The sequence below is a fragment of the Hemitrygon akajei genome, chromosome 30 (assembly GCF_048418815.1).
Source record: "Hemitrygon akajei chromosome 30, sHemAka1.3, whole genome shotgun sequence".
NCBI classification, from domain to species: domain Eukaryota; kingdom Metazoa; phylum Chordata; class Chondrichthyes; order Myliobatiformes; family Dasyatidae; genus Hemitrygon; species Hemitrygon akajei.
Window position 1 is genome coordinate 43827010 of NC_133153.1, and position 18479 is coordinate 43845488.

General features: G+C 47.0%; 1 long non-coding RNA gene across 1 annotated transcript; it reads left to right on the forward strand.

Moving 5' to 3' along the window:
• The first annotated feature begins 8443 nt into the window (after positions 1 to 8443).
• LOC140718783 (uncharacterized) lies at positions 8444 to 18408 on the forward strand. The gene is made up of 3 exons (XR_012096789.1): positions 8444 to 8621; positions 8818 to 8915; positions 18097 to 18408. It is a non-coding gene; the product is annotated as an uncharacterized lncRNA (long non-coding RNA).
• The last annotated feature ends 71 nt before the right edge of the window (positions 18409 to 18479 follow it).

Sequence of the window (18479 nt, forward strand, 5' to 3'; positions counted from 1 at the left end):
GATTACTGCCTGTGCCATGCGTAAGTGAGAGTAGGAATGGAATGAGGTGGAGGATAAATGCGTGGCTGAGGAATTGGAGCAGGGGGCAGGGATTCAAGTTTCTGGATCATAGGGACCTCTAATGGGGCAGGTGTGACCTGCACTTGAATCCTAGGGGGAACCAATATCCTGGCGGGGAGATTTGCAAAGGCTAATGGGGAGACAATAAACTAGAATGGTTGGGGGGAGGGTTGGGACTCAAATTGAAGAGACTAGGAGAGAGGAAGTTAGTTCACAAATAGAGAAAGTTAGTAGACAGTGTGCAAGGGAGGATAGGTGGGTGACAGACAAGGGGAATGCTCAGACCGAAGATGTAGGGGAGAAGGAAGAAAAAAATAAAGTTGTTTGCACCGTTAGGGATAAACAGAAAGTAAGAGGTGGAGAGTTTCTTAAATGCATCTATTTTAATGCTAGGAGCATTGTAAGAAAGGTGGATGAGCTTAGAGCATAGACTGATACCTGGAAATATGATGTTGTAGCTATTAGTGAAACATGGTTGCAGGAGGGGTGTGATTGACAACTAAATATTCCTGGATTTCATTGCTTCAGGTGTGATAGAATCAGAGGGGCAAAAGGGGGAGGTGTTGCATTGCTTGTCGGAGAAAATATTACAGCGGAGCTTTGGCAGGATAGATTAGAGGGCTTGTCTAGGGAGACTATTTGAGTGGAATTGAGGAATGGGAAAGGTGTAGTAACACTTATAGGGGTGTATTATAGACTACCTAATGGGGAGCGAGAATTGGAGGAGCAAATTTGTAGGGAGATAGCAGATATTTGTAGTAAACACAAGGTTGTGATTGTGGGAGATTTTAATTTTCCACACATAGACTGGGAAGCCCATTCTGTAAAAGGGCTGGATGGTTTAGAGTATGTAAAATGTGTGCAGGATAGTTTTTTGCAGCAATACATAGAGGTACCAACTAGAGAAGGGGCAGTATTGGATCTCCTGTTAGGGAATGAGATAGGTCAGGTGACGGAGGTATGTGTTGGGAAGCACTTCGGGTCCAGTGATCACAATGCCATTAGTTTCAAAATAATTATGGAGAAGGACAGGTCTGGACCCAGGGTTGAGATTTTTGATTGCAGAAAGGCTAACTTTGAGGAGATGTGAAAGGATTTAGACTATAGACAATAGGTGCAGAAGTAGACCATTCGGCCCTTCGAGCTTGCACCGCCATTTTGAGATCATGGCTGATCAACTACTATCAATACCCAGTTCCTGCCTTGTCCCCATATCCCTTGATTCCCCTATCCATAAGATACCTATCTAGCTCCTTCTTGAAAGCATCCAGAGAATTGGCCTCCACTACCTTCCGAGGCAGTGCATTCCAGACCCCCACAACTCTCTGGGAGAAGAAGTTTTTCCTTAACTATGTCCTAAATGACCTACCCCTTATTCTCAAACCATGCCCTCTGGTACTGGACTCTCCCAGCATCTGGAACATATTTCCTGCCTCTATCTTGTCCAATCCTTTAATGATCTTATATGTTTCAATCAGATCCCCTCTCAATCTCCTTAATTCCAGCGTGTACAAGCCCAGTCTCTCTAACCTCTCTGTGTAAGACAGTCCAGACATTCCAGGAATTAACCTCGTGAATCTACGCTGCACTTCCTCAACAGCCAGGATGTCCTTCCTTAACCCAGAGACCAAAACTGTACACAATACTCCAGGTGTGGTCTCACCAGGGCTCTGTACAAATGCAAGAGGATTTCCTTGCTCTTGTACTCAGTTCCCTTTGTAATAAAGGCCAACATTCCATTAGCCTTCTTCACTGCCTGCTGCACTTGCTCATTCACCGTCATTTGACTGATGAACAAGGACTCCTAGATCTCTTTGTATTTCTCCCTTACCTAACTCTACACCATTCAGATAATAATCTGCCTTCCTGTTCTTACTCCCAAAGTGGATAACCTCACACTTATTCACATTAAACGTCATCTGCCAAGTATCTGCCCACTCACCCAGCCTATCCAAGTCACCCTGAATTCTCCTAACATCCTCATCACATGTCACACTGCCACCCAGCTTAGTATCATCAGCAAATTTGCTGATGTTATTTTCAATGCCTTCATCCAAATCATTGACGTAAATTGTAAATAGTTGTGGTCCCAATACCGAGCCCTGTGGCACCCCACTAGTCACCACCTGCCATTCCGAGAAACACCCATTCACCGCTACCCTTTGCTTTCTATCTGCCAACCAGTTTTCTATCCATGTCAATGTCTTCCCCCCGATGCCCTGAGCTTTGATTTTACCCACCAATCTCCTATGTGGGACCTTATCAAATGCCTTCTGAAAATCGAGGTACACTATATCCACTGGATCTCCCTTGTCTAACTTCCTGGTTACATCCTCGGAAAAACTCCAACAGATTAGTCAAGCATGATTTACCCTTGGTAAATCCATGCTGGCTCGGCCCAATCCTATCACTGCTATCTAGATATGCCACTATTTCATCCTTAATAATGGACTCTAGCATCTTCCCCACCACCGATGTCAGGCTAACAGGTCGATAGTTCTCCGTTTTCTCCCTCCCTCCTTTCTTAAAAAGTGGGATAACATTAGCCATTCTCCAATCCTCAGGAACTGATCCTGAATCTAAGGAACATTGGAAAATGATTACCAATGCATCCGCAATTTCCAGGGCCACCTCGTTTAGTACCCTAGGATGCAGACCATCTGGACCTGGGGATTTGTCAGCCTTCAGTCCCATCAGTCTTCTCAACACCGTTTCCTTCCTAATGTCAATCTGTTTCATTTCCTCTGTTACCCTATGTCCTTGGCACATCCATACATCTGGGAGATTGCTTGTGTCTTCCCTAGTGAAGACAGATCTAAAGTACTCATTAAATTCTTCTGCCATTTCTCTGTTTCCCATAACAATTTCACCTAATTCATTCTTCAAGGGCCCAACACTGTTCTTAACTATCTTCTTTCTCTTCACATACCTAAAAAAGCTTTTGCTATCTTCTTTTATATTCCTAGCTAGCTTGCATTCGTACCTCATTTTTTCTCCCCGTATTGTCTTTTTAGTTAAGTTCTGTTGTTCCTTAAAAACTTTCCAATCATCTGTCCTCCCACTTACCTTAGCTCTGTCATACTTCCTTTTTTTTGATGCTATGCAATCTCTGACTTCCTTTGTCAACCACTGTGGGCCCTTTCCCCCCTTTGAATCCTTCCTTCTCTGGGGGATGAACTGATTTTGCACCTTGTGCATTATTCCCAAGAATACCTGCCATTGCTGTTCCACTGTCTTTTCTTCTAGGCTATCCGTCCAGTCAACTTTGGCCAGCTCCTCTCTCATGGCTCCATAGTTTCCCCTGTTCAACTGCAACACTGACACCTCCGAGCTGCCCTTATCCTTCTCAAATTGCAGATAAAAACTTATTATGATCACTACCTCCTAATGGCTCCCTTACTGCAAGATCGCTTATCAAATCCTGTTCATTACATAACACTAAATCCAGAATAGTCTTGTCCCTGGTCGGCTCTCGTACAAGCTGTTCCAAGAATGCATCCCGTAGGCACTCTACAAACTCCCTATCCTATCAAGCACCAACCTGATTCTCCCAGTTCACCTGCATGTTGAAATCCCCCATAACTACAGCGACATTACCTTTGCCACATGCCAATGTTAACTCCCTATTCAGCTGGCACCCAATATCCATGCTACTGTTTGGTGGCCTGTAGACAACACCCATTTGGGTCCTTTTGCCCTTACTGTTCCTCAATTCTATCCACACAGACTCTACTTCTCCTGACCCTATGTCCCCCCTTGCAAAGGACTGAATCTCATTCCTCACCAACAGGGCCACCCCACCCCCTCTGCCCACATTTCTGTCCCTACGATAGCACGTATACCCTTGTACATTCATTTCCCAGGTCTGATCTCCCTGCAGCCATGTCTCCGTTATCCCAACAACATCATAGTTACCCATTTGCACCTGGGCTTCAAGCTCATCCGCCTTATTTCTGACACTTCGTGCATTCAGATATAAAATTTTTAGCCCATTTCTCCTCTCTCTGTTTGAATCGCTGCCTATTGTGCTTAACCCAGCTCCCCGAACTCCCATTGGGCTATACTCCCCTAGAATTTTGTTGTCCTTCCTGAATTTACTTATTCTTTCAACACATTTAACTCCATGTTCCGTCAGACCATCCCTCTGTACATGTGTCCTCCTTATCATTTGTTCCGCCTCACCTTTCTCTACTAAACACTTAATATTCCAGAACCGTGTAGTCCCCCCCCCCCCCCCGTCCTTTATTCTTCATCTCGCTATCCTCTCTCACATTCTGGATCCCCGCCCCCTGCAAATTTAGTTTAAAGCCCCCCCAAGGAGCACTAGCAAACTTCCCTGCAAGAATGTTAGTACCGCTCCAGTTCAGGTGTAAACCATCCCTTCGGAACAGATCCCACCTTCCCTGGAACAAAGCCCAATTATCTACAAACCTGAAGCCCTCCCTCCTGCACCATCCTCTCAGCCACGTATTAATCTTTATAATCTTTCTGTTCCTTGCCTCACTCACACGTGGCACAGGTAGCAATCCAGAGATTGTTACCCCAGGGGTCGTTCTCTTCAGCTTTGCTAAAGAGTATTCACTAAGGAGAAGGATATTGAATTGTGTAAGGTAAGGGAAACAAGTAGGGTAGTTATGGAAACTATGATGATTAAAGAAAAGGAAGTACTGGTGCTTTTAAAGAATATAAAAGTGGATAAATCTCCGAGTCCTGATGGGATATTCCCTAGGACCATGAGGGAAGTTAGTGTAGAAATAGCAGGGGCTCTGACAGAAATATTTCAAATGTCATTAGAGACGGGGATGGTGCCGGAGGATTGGTGTATTGCACATGTGGTTCCATTGTTTAAAAAGGGTTATAAGACTAAACCTAGCCATTATCAGCCTGTAAGTTTGACGTAAGTGGTGGGTAAATTAATGGAAAGTATTCTTAGTGATGGTATATATAATTATCTGGATAGACAGGGTCTGATTAGGAACAGTCAACATGGATTTGTGCTTGGAAGATCATGTTTGACAAATCTTATTGAATTTTTTGAAGAGGTTACTAGGAAAGTTGACGAGGGTAAGGCAGTGGATGTTGTCTATATGGACTTCAGTAAGGCCTTTGACAAGGTTCCACACAGGAGGTTAGTTAGGAAGGTTCAATTGTTAGGTATTAATATTGAAGTAGTAAAATGGATTCAACAGTGGCTTGATGGGAGATGCCAGAGAGTCGTGGTGGATAACTGTTTGTCAGGTTGGAGGCCAGTGAATAGTGGTGTGCCTCAGGGATCTGTACTGGGTCCAATGTTGTTTGCCATATACATTAATGATCTGGTTGATGGGGTGGTAAATTGGATTAGTATGAATGCAGATGATATTAAGATAGGTGGTGTTGTGGATAATGAAGTAGGTTTTCAAAGCTTGCAGAGAGATTTAGGCCAGTTAGAAGAGTGGGCTGGACGATGGCAGATGGAGTTCAATGCTGATAAGTGTGAGGTGCTACATTTTGGTAGGACAAATCAAAATAGGACATACATGGTAAATGGTAAGGCATTGAGGAATGCAGTAGAACAGAGTGATCTAGGAATAATGGTGCATAGTTCCCTGAAAGTGGAATCTCATGTGGATAGGGTGGTGAAGAAAGCTTTTGGTATGCTGGCCTTTATAAATCAGAGCATTGAGTATCGGAGTTGGGATGTAATGTTAAAATTGTACAAGGCATTGGTGAGGCCCAATTTGGAGTATTGTTTACAGTTCTGGTCACCGAATTATAGGAAAGATGTCAACAAAATAGAGAGAGCACAGAGGAGATTTACTAGAATGTTACCTGAGTTTCAGCACCTAAGTTACAGAGAAAAGTTGAACAAGTTAGGTCTTTGTTCTTTGGAGCGTAGAAGGTTGAGGGGGGACTTGATAGAGGTATTTAAAATTATGAGGGGGATAGATAGAGTTGACGTGGATAGGCTTTTTCCATTGAGAGTAGGGGAGATTCAAACAAGAGGACATGAGTTGAGAGTTAAGGGGCAAAAATTTAGGGATAACACGAGGGGGAACTTCTTTACTCAGAGTGGTAGCTGTGTGGAATGAGCTTCCAGTAGAAGTGGTAGAGGTAGGTTCAATTTTGTCATTAAAAAAAAAAATTGGATAGGTATATGGACAGGAAAGGAATGGAGGGTTATAGGCTGAGAGTGGGTAGGTGGGACTAGGTGAGAGTAAGCGTTCAGCACAGACTAGAAGGGCCAAGATGGCCTGTTTCTGTGCTATAATTGTTATATGGTTTATATATAAACTATATCCTCTGGGATATTCTGTGTGAGACTTGGTCATCATCAGATTTTCAATGCACAACTTGTTTGTGAGTTGCTAAACTGATGCAAGGGGACTGTCTTGTTCAGACTGTTGCTATATGTTTATGGTCAACACCTTCAAAGACAAAGTACTGTTGCAGTTTAGACCATAAGACGTAGGCGTTGAATCAGGCCATTCAGCCCATTTAGTCTACTCTGCCATTCTAACATAGCAGAATAATTTCCTTCACAAACCCATTCTCCTGTTTCCTCACAGCAACCTTTGACACCCTTATTGACCAAGAACTTATCAAACCTCTTTAAAGGTACCTAGTGACTTTGCCCCCACAGCAGTCCGTGGCAATGAATTCCACAGATTCACCACACTCTGGCTAAAGAAATTCCTCTCACAATTCTCCAGTTGCCACCTGACCAGTACCTTATGAAGTCTCAGCATTAAATCCTTGCTTTTTCTGTGCTCAGTGTGTACAGCGAAGCCTGGACTCCAGCTGCCTGCACCCTTGGCCATTGGGCTAAGTCCAGGAAGCTCTGGTGCAAAAACCAGGGAACAGCTCATCCCTGATCCCAAATCAGGGATGGCAACAGATGAGTGGGAACTGCCAGTGAAATATGATTAGGAATAGTCAGCATGGCTTTGTCAAAGGCAGTTCATGCCTTATGAGCCTGATTGAATTTGAGGATGTGACTAAACACATTGATGGAGCAGTAGATGTAGTGTATATGGATTTCAGCAAGGCATTTGATAAGGTACCCCATGCAAGGCTTATTGAGAAAGTAAGGAGGCATGGGATCCAAGGGGACCTTGCTTTGTGGATCCAGGACTGGCTTGCCCACAGAAGGCAAAGAGTGGTTGTAGATTCATCATATTCTGCATGGAGGTTGGTGACCAGTAGTGTGCCACAGGGATCTGATCTGGGACCCCTACTCTCCGTGATTTTAATAAATGACCAGGATGAGGAAGTGGATGGATGGGTTAGTAAATTTACTGATGACACGAAGGTTGGGGGTGTTGTGGATGGTGTGGAGGGCTGTCAGGGGTTACAGCAGGACATTGATAGGATACAAAACTGGGCTGAGAAGTTCAACCCAGATAAGTGTGAAGTGGTTCATTTTGGTAGGTCAAATATGATGGCAGAATATAGTATTAATGGTAAGACTCTTGGCAGTGTGGAGGATCAAAGGGATCTTGGGGTCCGAGTCCATAGGACACTCAAAGCTGCTGCACAGGTTGACTCTGTGGTTAAGAAGGCGTACGGTGCATTGGCCTTCATCAAACGTGGAATTGAATTTAGGAGCCGAGAGGTAATGTTGCAGCTATATAGGACCCTGGTCAAACCCCACTTGGAGTACTATGCTCAGTTCTGGTCGCCTCACTATAGGAAGGATGTGGAAGCCATAGAAAGGGTGCAGAGGAGATTTACAAGGATGTTGCCTGGATTGGGGAGCATGCCTTATGAGAAAAGGTTGAGTGAACATGCCATTTCTCCTTGGAGTGAAGGAGGATGAGAGGTGACCTGATAGAGGTGTACAAGATGATGAGAGGCACTGGTCATGTGGATAGTCGGAGGCTTTTTTCCGGGGCTGAAATGGTTGCCACAAGAGGACACAGGTTTAAGGTGCTGGGGAGTAGGTACAGAGATGTCAGTGGTAAGTTTTTTACGCAGAGAGTGGTGAGTGCGTGGAAGGGTTTATATGTTCCCCGAATTCCTCGGCAGGGTCTGGAAAAAGTTTTGAGTTATCTGTCAGGGACGACGAGACCTCTCTTTTTGGTAATAAGCTGATTCAAGTAGATGAGACAGCCCCTTGTCAGTTTACAAAACTCCTCTATCGACCCTCCAAACCTCTCCCTCTACTACAATTTCAACCCCCCTCTTGTCTGTTTTCTCTTCCCCAGACCCTCCTGCCCGATTCTCAGCTCCGCCTGCGGGTTTCGGGTAGAGTCCGGAGATCACGGGGGTTCGAAGCTCCGTCCGGCCTGTTGGCTGTGGGGGAGGCGGCGGTGTCCCGGGACCGGGCCTCTGCCTCTGCCCACTCTTGCCACCGACTTAGGTCACAAGCGGCCCAGGACGTCAGCGGTGCCATGGTGCTCCGGACTCAGGCTGAAGTTATGCTCTGCGATGTTGAGTCCTTGTGCCTGCGACGGCGGAATCGGAGTCGATGTCGAGGAGCCGATGGACGACAGCCAGCAGGATCTGGTGAAGAGCAACGGGACGACAGAGACCGTGGACGCGGTCGAGCCCGGGACTGTAGAGGTCCGGGTGGAATACTGGTGAGTGATCGAAGATTTCGGGGATTCACGGAGTGTTTGCGAAGGTTTCCCCGTTGCGATTGCGGGTTTTGGAACAGCAACCGCGGTATATAATAAATCTACAAAAATCTTAAGCCACTTTGTTTAAAAATGATCAAATATAAAATGGTTGGGTCCCGCGAGGTGGAGCCGGTCTCACCCTTGTCTCTGTCTCCAGTGCTAGCTGAGGATTCCTGGCGCGTTTCTTGTTCCTCGCCACTGAGATCAAAGAGCAGGTTCCGGAGGCGCGCATTACCGGGTTCATCGGACAGAAAGGTGAGCGGAGTTAATTAGCCGAAAGTTCCGCGGGAATTGTTCCGATTTACAATACGAAGGATCTTCTGAAAAAGCTTTTACTCACTTCTACCGCCTGAACCCGCCGCTGCCGCTACACAATCTCCCTCCAAAAGTCCCGACTATTGTAACCTCTCCCATATCCATGCCCACATTCTCGGGAACTGTGAACATCTCCCGTCCCCACCGCCGGTACCGGAGCAGCTCTCATCCTAGTAGCTGACCGACGCATCCTCATCACAGGAACGTCACCCTGGGTGCCTCTGGAACCGCCGTCTCCTGCACCTTGCCATGCACCCCGCTCCACTTCCGCTCCCCACACTCCTCCGACTCTCCACCTCCAACCTCTGGCCTGGTCTGACCTCATTTCCCCCCTTACCGCCCCTGAACTTCTCTCCTCGCGTCCAGAGTCACTCGGGATTCTGTTGGTGTGGCTGTAGCCCATCCACAGCCAAGATCAGTCGGGAAAGATTTCATTGAAAGGCGAGGAGTAGTTATGTTATAATGATCAAAAATATTTCCATTAATTACCGGGAAGCTTGAAGCCAATGGTTTCAGCTTCCTGTTCACCTGCCCCTTCATCCACCTCCCTCCCTGGAACAATATCCTCATCTTACTTGACCTCAACATGAGCTAAAGATCTAAGGCAGCCTCTGGACCACCTTCTGAGCCACAGCCAGTTGGCTGGCGAAGCCCTCAGCTTCCTATCACTCTGCAGGCTTCCATCTCCTACCTCCCTCTCCATTTGATTTCAATGCCTCACGTTGGTGAAAGCACTTTATCCCTCCCTAAACCTCTCTGGTTCCTTCTCCATTCAAACCCTCACAAAAGCCTCCCTCCTTCTCAAGCTCTAGGCAAGACCTCCGGCCAAGCTCCCACCCCTCTCCTGGTTGTCTGAGACCTCAGGTTCTAATTAACATGATGGGTTGATGAGGTAATCCACAATATATTTGAAAAAGAATTACTTTTCCCAATCTGTTACCATCTCAGGTTCTGGAACGTTCAGGCCTAGAATTATTATTGAAGGTAATTTCTTTGGGAGCATCGAAATGGGGTGTTGGGTTTGTATAACACTGCAAATTACATTTCCTTGTGTCCTCAGGAAGCTTTGAAGTTACAATTAACAACAAGCTGGTCTTCTCTAAGCTGCAATTAAATGCATTCCCTTATCATGAAGACGTGAGTAAATTTGCTAGAGCACAAGAGATTCTGTAGATGCTAGAAATCCAGAGCAACACACACACATAACACTGTAGGAACTCAGCAGGTCAGGCAGTGTCCATGGAGAGGAGTAAACAGTCAGCATTTCATCAGACTGCGAAGGAAAGGGAGAAGACAGAGGCCAGAAGATCTCCTTTCTAGTCCTGATGTAGGGTCTCGACTTGAAACATTGACTCTGTTCATTTCCACTGATGCTGCCTGACCTGCTGAGTTCCTCCAGCATTTTGTGTGTGATAAATTCAGTAGAGTGTCTCCCAGTGGAGCTATCACTAGTGCAGGTACAGGCAGATTCAGAACACTGTCTGTGTTATCCAGTGCAGTGACTCTGTACTGGAGCTGACACCAGTGTGGGTGCCGTCAGATTCAGAATGCTGCACTGTCCTCTGTACTCCTCAGTGAAGCTTCACTGCCATGTAGCTGACTGACCAAATCTGAACACTATGCTGTCCACTGTGCTATCCAGTGAATTGCCTCCACACTGGAGCTGACATCAGAACACTGCACCATCCTCTGTGCTATCCAGTGAATTGCCTCCACACTGGAGCTGACATCAGAACACTGCACCATCCTCTGTGCTATCCAGTGCTTAGCTGGACTGTTACTTGAACGTCTGCTTCACAGCACAGAGCACATCGGTCATCAAATCCATCAAGTCAAGTCAAGTCACTTTTTATTGTCATTTCGACCATAACTGCTGGTACAGTACACAGTAAAATTGAGACAACGTTTTTCAGGACCATGGTGCTACATGAAACAATACAAAAACTACACTGAACTACATAAAACAGCACAAAAAACTACACTAGACTACAGATCTACCCAGGACTGCATAAAGTGCACAAAACAGTGCAGGCATTACAATAAGTAATAAGCAAGACAACAGGCACAGTAGAGGGCAGTAAGTTGGTGTCAGTCCAGTCTCTGGGTATTGAGGAGTCTGATAGCTTGGGGGAAGAAACTGTTACATAGTCTGGTCGTGAGAGCCCGAATGCTCCGGTGCCTTTTCCCAGATGGCAGGAGGGAGAAGAGTTAGTACGAGGGGTGCGTGGGGTCCTTCATAATGCTGTTTGCTTTGCGGATGCAGCGTGTAGTGTAAATATCTGTAATGGTGGGAAGAGAGACCCCGATGATCTTCTCAGCTGACCTCACTATCTTACAGGGTCTTGCGATCCGAGGTGGTGCAATTTCCGAACCAGGCAGTGATGCAGCTGCTCAGGATGCTCTCAATACAACCTCTGTAGAATGTAGTGAGGATGGGGGGTGGGAGATGGACTTTCCTCAGCCTTCGCAGAAAGTAGAGATGCTGCTGGGCTTTCTTTGCTATGGAGCTGGTGTTCAGGGACCAGGTGAGATTCTCCGTCAGGTGAACACCAAGAAATTTGGTGCTCTTTACGATCTCTACCGAGGAGCCGTCGATGTTCAGTGGAGAGTGGTCGCTCCATGCCCTCCTTAAGTCAACAACCATCTCTTTTGTTTTGTTCACATTCAGAGACAGGTTGTTGGCTCTGCACCAGTCGATTAGCCGCTGTACCTCCTCTCTGTAAGCTGACTCGTCGTTTTTGCTGATGAGACCCACCACAGTCGTGTCATCGGTGAACTTGATGATATGGTTCGAGCTGTGTGTTGCAGCACAGTCGTGGGTCAGCAGAGTGAACAGCAGTGGACTGAGCACGCAACCCTGGGGAGCCCCCCGTGCTCAGTGTGATGGTGTTGGAGATGCTGCTCCCGATCCGGACTGACTGAGGTCTCCCAGTCAGGAAGTCTAGGATCCAGTTGCAGAGGGAGGTGTTCAGGCCCAGCAGGCTCAGCTTTCCAATCAGTTTCTGAGGGATGATTGTATTGAATGCTGAACTGAAGTCTATGAACAGCATCCGAACGTATGTGTCTTTTTTGTCCAGGTGGGTTAGGGCCGGGTGGAGGGTGATGGCAATGGCGTCATCTGTTGAGCGGTTGGGACGGTATGCATGCTGCAGGGGGTCCAGTGAGGGGGGCAGCAGGTTCTTGATGTGCCTGGATGAGCCTCTGGAAACACTTCATGATGATGGATGTGAGTGCAACGGGACAGTAGTCATTTCCAGTCATTCCATCCTGCCCAGCTGCTGCTCTTTCCCCAGAGTTCTTCCAGCATTTTGTCTGTGTTACTCTCAAATGAGAATCCCAGTGTGCAGATTGGTTCTTATAGAGAATCTTCAGGCTTTTCTGCCCGGTAAACCGAAGGCCAAAAGTTCACCTTCTGAGCCCAAGGGATTGGGGATTGGACAGAATCAATCCCAAAGCTACTGAATCATGAGTATACTCCAGAGAAGGTGAAGCTGTTTTCACCCTCAGCTGAGGGCCATTTTCTGGGGCAGGAGATAGTCTGGGGCATGTGATGGATAGTCTGGGGTACATGGTGGATAGTCTGGGGTATGTGATGGATAGTCTGGGGCATGTGGTGGATAGACTGGGGTATGTGGTGGATAGACTGGGGCAGGTGTTGGATAGTCTGGGGCAGGTGTTGGATAGTCTGGGGTATGTGGTGGATAGTCTGGGGTACGTGGTGGATAGACTGGGGTATGTGGTGGATAGTCTGGGGCAGGAGATAGTCTGGGGCACGTGGTGGATAGTCTGGGGCACGTGGTGCATAGTCTCGGGCATGTGGTGGATAGTCTGGGGCACGTGGTGTATAGTCTGGGGCACGTGCTGGATAGTCTGGGGCACGTGGTGGATAGTCTGGGGCAGGTGGTGGATAGTCTGGGGTACATGGTGTATAGTCTGCGGCAGGTGGTGGATAGTCTAGGGTACATGGTGTATAGTCTGGGGTGCGTGGTGGATAGTCTGGGGTGCGTGGTGGATAGTCTGGGGCACGTGGTGGATAGTCTGGGGCACGTGGTGGATAGTCTGGGGTGCGTGGTGTATAGTCTGGGGCACGTGGTGGATAGTCTGGGGTGCGTGGTGGATAGTCTGGGGCACGTGGTGGATAGTCTGGGGTGCGTGGTGTATAGTCTGGGGCACGTGGTGGATAGTCTGGGGCGCGTGGTGTATAGTCTGGGGCACGTGGTGTATAGTCTGGGGCGCGTGGTGGATAGTCTGGGGCGCGTGGTGGATAGTCTGGGGCGCGTGGTGGATAGTCTGGGGCGCGTGGTGGATAGTCTGGGACACGTGGTGGATAGTCTGGGGCACGTGGTGGATAGTCTGGGGCACGTGGTGTATAGTCTGGGACACGTGGTGGATAGTCTGGGGCACGTGGTGTATAGTCTGGGGCACGTGGTGGATAGTCTGGGGCACGTGGTGTATAGTCTGGGGCACGTGGTGTATAGTCTGGGGCGCGTGGTGTATAGTCTGGGGCGCGTGGTGGATAGTCTGGGGCAGGTGGTGGATAGTCTGGGGCACGTGGTGGATAGTCTGGGACACGTGGTGGATAGTCTGGGGCACGTGGTGGATAGTCTGGGACACGTGGTGGATAGTCTGGGGCACGTGGTGGATAGTCTGGGGCGCGTGGTGTATAGTCGGGCGCGTGGTGGATAGTCTGGGGCACGTGGTGGATAGTCTGGGGCACGTGGTGGATAGTCTGGGGCGCGTGGTGGATAGTCTGGGGCACGTGGTGGATAGTCTGGCGGACGGTGCTTTTCTTTTAGAGATACAGCATGGTAACAGACCCTCCTTGCCTGACAAGTCCACAGTGCCCACGTGACCAATTAACCTACTCACCCAGACGTCTTTAGAATGTGGGAGTAAGCCCACGTGGTCACAGGAGAAACATAAAACTCCTTATAGACAGCGGTGGAAATTGAGCTCTTTTCACCGGTGCTGTGGTGTTACCATAACCAGTCACTCTCCGATATCTTCACACTTCATTTCCAGTTCTGAAGAAGAGTCTCAGCTCAAAATGTGGACTGTTTATTCCTTTCCATAGATAGAAACATAGAAAACCTACAGCACAATACAGGCCCTTTGGCCCACAAAGTTGTGCCGAACATGTCCCTACCTTAGAACTACCTAGGCTTTACCCATAGCCCCCTATTTTTCTAAGCTCCATGTAGCCATCCAGGAGTCTCTTAAAAGACCCTATCATTTTGTATGCCTTTGGAAAGGAGGAGGAAAGCAGAGCGCCCAGAGGAAAACCCACATGGTCACAGGGTGATTGTACAAATCCCTCCGAGTCAGTGGCAGGAATTGAACCCTAGTCACTGGCACAGTATGCTGACCACTATGCAACTGTGCTGCCACCTTAAACTCTTGTTTATGTATTCAGAGATGGCGTGCAGAACCGGCCTTCCCAGTCCAACGAGCCTCAGCACCCAGCAACCCATCGATTTTACCCGAGTCTAATCACAGGACAATTTACAAAGACAAATTAACCAAAAAACTGATACATCTTTGGACTGTGGAAACCCTCGTGGTCATGGGATGAACATACAAACTTCCTACAGATGGCACCGGAATTGAATTCTGAACTCTGATGGCCTGAGCTATAATTGAATCACACAAACTCCAATGCCATGCTGCCTGACGTGCTGAGTTCCTCCAGCTTTCTGTGTGTGTTGCTCTGTGTAATGGTCCGTTCTGTGTGTTGTTCTGTGTAATGGTCCATTATGTGTGTTGTTCTGTGTAATGGTCTGTTCTGTGTGTTGCTCTGTGTAATGGTCCGTTCTGTGTGTTGTTCTGTGTAATGGTCCATTGTGTGTGTTGTTCTGTGTAATGGTCCGTTCTGTGTGTTGCTCTGTGTAATGGTCCATTGTGTGTGTGTTGCTCTGTGTAATGGTCCGTTCTGTGTGTTGTTCTGTGTAATGGTCCATTGTGTGTGTTGTTCTGTGTAATGGTCCGTTCTGTGTGTTGCTCTGTGTAATGGTCCATTGTGTGTGTTGTTCTGTGTAATGGTCCGTTCTGTGTGTTGCTCTGTGTAATGGTCCGTTCTGTGTGTTGTTCTGTGTAATGGTCCGTTCTGTGTGTTGCTCTGTGTAATGGTCTGTTCCATGTGTTTTGTTCTGTGTAATGGTCCATTGTGTGTGTGGTGCTCTGTGTAATGGTCCATTCTGTGTGTTGTTCTGTGTAATGGTCCGTTCTGTGTGTGTTGCTCTGTGTAATGGTCCATTGTCTGTGTGTTGCTATGTGTAATGGTCCATTGTCTGTGTGTTGCTCTGTGTAATGGTCCATTCTGTGTGTTGTTCAGTGTAATGGTCCATTCTGTGTGTTGCTCTCTGTAATGGTCTGTTCCGTGTGTTTTGTTCTGTGTAATGGTCCATTGTGTGTGTGGTGCTCTGTGTAATGGTCCGTTCTGTGTGTTTTTTGTGTAATGGTCCATTCTGTGTGTGTTGCTCTGTGTAATGGTCCATTGTGTGTGTGGTGCTCTGTGTAATGGTCCGTTCTGTGTGTTGTTCTGTGTAATGGTCCGTTCTGTGTGTTGTTCTGTGTAATGGTCCGTTCTGTGTGTGTTCTGTGTAATGGTCCGTTCTGTGTGTGTTCTGTGTAATGGTCCGTTCTGTGTGTGTTGCTCTGTGTAATGGTCCATTGTGTGTGTGTTGCTCTGTGTAATGGTCCGTTCTGTGTGTTGCTCTGTGTAATGGTCTGTTCTGTGTCTCTTGCTCTGTGTAATGGTCCATTGTGTGTGTGTTGCTCTGTGTAATGGCCTGTTCTGTGTGTTGTTCTGTGTAATGGTCCATTCTGTGTGTTGCTCTGTGTAATGGTCCATTGTGTGTGTGTTGCTCTGTGTAATGGTCCGTTCTGTGTGTTGTTCTGTGTAATGGTCCATTGTGTGTGTGTTGCTCTGTGTAATGGTCCGTTCTGTGTGTGTTGCTCTGTGTAATGGTCCATTGTGTGTGTTGCTGTGTGTAATGGTCCATTGTCTGTGTGTTGCTCTGTGTAATGGTCCGTTCTGTGTGTTGTTCTGTGTAATGGTCCGTTCTGTGTGTTGCTCTGTGTAATGGTCTGTTCCGTGTGTTTTGTTCTGTGTAATGGTCCGTTCTGTGTGTGCTACTCTGTGTAATGGTCCGTTATGTGTGTGTTGCTCTGTGTAATGGTCCATTGTGTGTGTTGCTGTGTGTAATGGTCCATTGTCTGTGTGTTGCTGTGTGTAATGGTCCATTGTCTGTGTGTTGTTCTGTGTAATGGTCCATTGTGTGTGTGTTGCTCTGTGTAATGGTCCGTTCTGTGTGTTGTTCTGTGTAATGGTCCATTGTGTGTGTGTTGCTCTGTGTAATGGTCCATTGTGTGTGTGTTGCTCTGTGTAATGGTCCGTTCTGTGTGTGTTCTGTGTAATGGTCCGTTCTGTGTGTGTTCTGTGTAATGGTCCGTTCTGTGTGTGTTGCTCTGTGTAATGGTCCATTGTGTGTGTGTTGCTCTGTGTAATGGTCCGTTCTGTGTGTTGCTCTGTGTAATGGTCTGTTCTGTGTCTCTTGCTCTGTGTAATGGTCCATTGTGTGTGTGTTGCTCTGTGTAATGGCCTGTTCTGTGTGTTGTTCTGTGTAATGGTCCATTCTGTGTGTTGCTCTGTGTAATGGTCCATTGTGTGTGTGTTGCTCTGTGTAATGGTCCGTTCTGTGTGTTGTTCTGTGTAATGGTCCATTGTGTGTGTGTTGCTCTGTGTAATGGTCCATTCTGTGTGTGTTGCTCTGTGTAATGGTCCATTGTGTGTGTTGCTGTGTGTAATGGTCCATTGTCTGTGTGTTGCTCTGTGTAATGGTCCGTTCTGTGTGTTGTTCTGTGTAATGGTCCGTTCTGTGTGTTGCTCTGTGTAATGGTCTGTTCCGTGTGTTTTGTTCTGTGTAATGGTCCATTGTGTGTGTGGTGCTCTGTGTAATGGTCCATTCTGTGTGTTGTTCTGTGTAATGGTCCGTTCTGTGTGTGTTGCTCTGTGTAATGGTCCATTGTGTGTGTTGCTGTGTGTAATGGTCCATTGTCTGTGTGTTGCTCTGTGTAATGGTCCGTTCTGTGTGTTGTTCTGTGTAATGGTCCATTCTGTGTGTTGCTCTGTGTAATGGTCTGTTCTGTGTGTTTTGTTCTGTGTAATGGTCCATTGTGTGTGTGGTGCTCTGTGTAATGGTCCATTCTGTGTGATGTTCTGTGTAATGGTCTGTTCTGTGTGTTTTCTGTGTAATGGTCCATTCTGTGTGTGTTGCTCTGTGTAATGGTCCATTGTGTGTGTGGTGCTCTGTGTAATGGTCCGTTCTGTGTGTTGCTCTGTGTAATGGTCTGTTCTGTGTGTTGCTCTGTGTAATAGTCTGTTCTGTGTCTCTTGCTCTGTGTAATGGTCCGTTCTGTGTGTTGTTCTGTGTAATGGTCCATTGTGTGTGTGTTGCTCTGTGTAGTGGTCCATTCTGTGTGTTGTTCTGTGTAATGGTCTGTTCTGTGTGTTGTTCTGTGTAATGGTCCATTCTGTGTGTGCTGCTCTGTGTAATGGTCCATTGTGTGTGTGTTGCTCTGTGTAATGGTCTGTTCTGTGTGTTGCTCTGTGTAATGGTCCGTTCTGTGTGTGTTGCTCTGTGTAATGGTCCATTGTGTGTGTGTTGCTCTGTGTAATGGTCTGTTCTGTGTAATGGTCCATTGTGTGTGTGTTGCTCTGTGTAATGGTCCATTGTGTGTGTGTTGCTCTGTGCAATGGTTTGTTCTGTGTGTGTTGCTCTGTGTAATGGTCCATTGTGTGTGTGTTGCTCTGTGTAATGGTCCATTCTGTGTGTTGCTCTGTGTAATGGTCCGTTCTGTGTGTGTTGCTCTGTGTAATGGTTCGTTCTGTGTGTGTTGCTCTGTGTAATGGTCCATTCTGTGTGTTGCTCTGTGTAATGGTTCGTTCTGTGTGTGTTGCTCTGTGTAATGGTCCATACTGATGCAAAATCATTTTGCCTGCCTTTGAGCAGGTCTTTCAATCCCAGCAGCATGAGACAGAACTTCTGGCAATAACATCAAATGTGTCTTTTAAAGCTTTTGGTTGTCTTTGTGGTAAAGATCTTGTGTTCTGTTTCCTCAGATCATTGCGGCAGTGAAGGCCGCGAAAGACAGGTCTCCATTGGATAGAATCATATCCAAGGAGGAAGTTATGGTCAAGAAGAGGGTCTGTATTGTTTCATAGCGGAGATGGAAGAACGTGACTGTCAAATCACCTGTCAGGCCAGTGGAGCACGTTCTGCAGATGAATGCTTTCCACTAAAGCCAGTGGGGGAAGCAGGAATAGAAATAGGATGTGTTTCTCTGGCTTAAAGTCTGCTATGTACAGTCACACTGATTGCTGTGTTCATCACCCTGACTGTGTCACTCATTAAACTTAATTTTTTTAAATTTCGCTCCTCTTCCCCGTATCTAGCTCACTCCCTGTATCCAGCAGACTCCCTGTATCCAACAGATTTTCTTTAT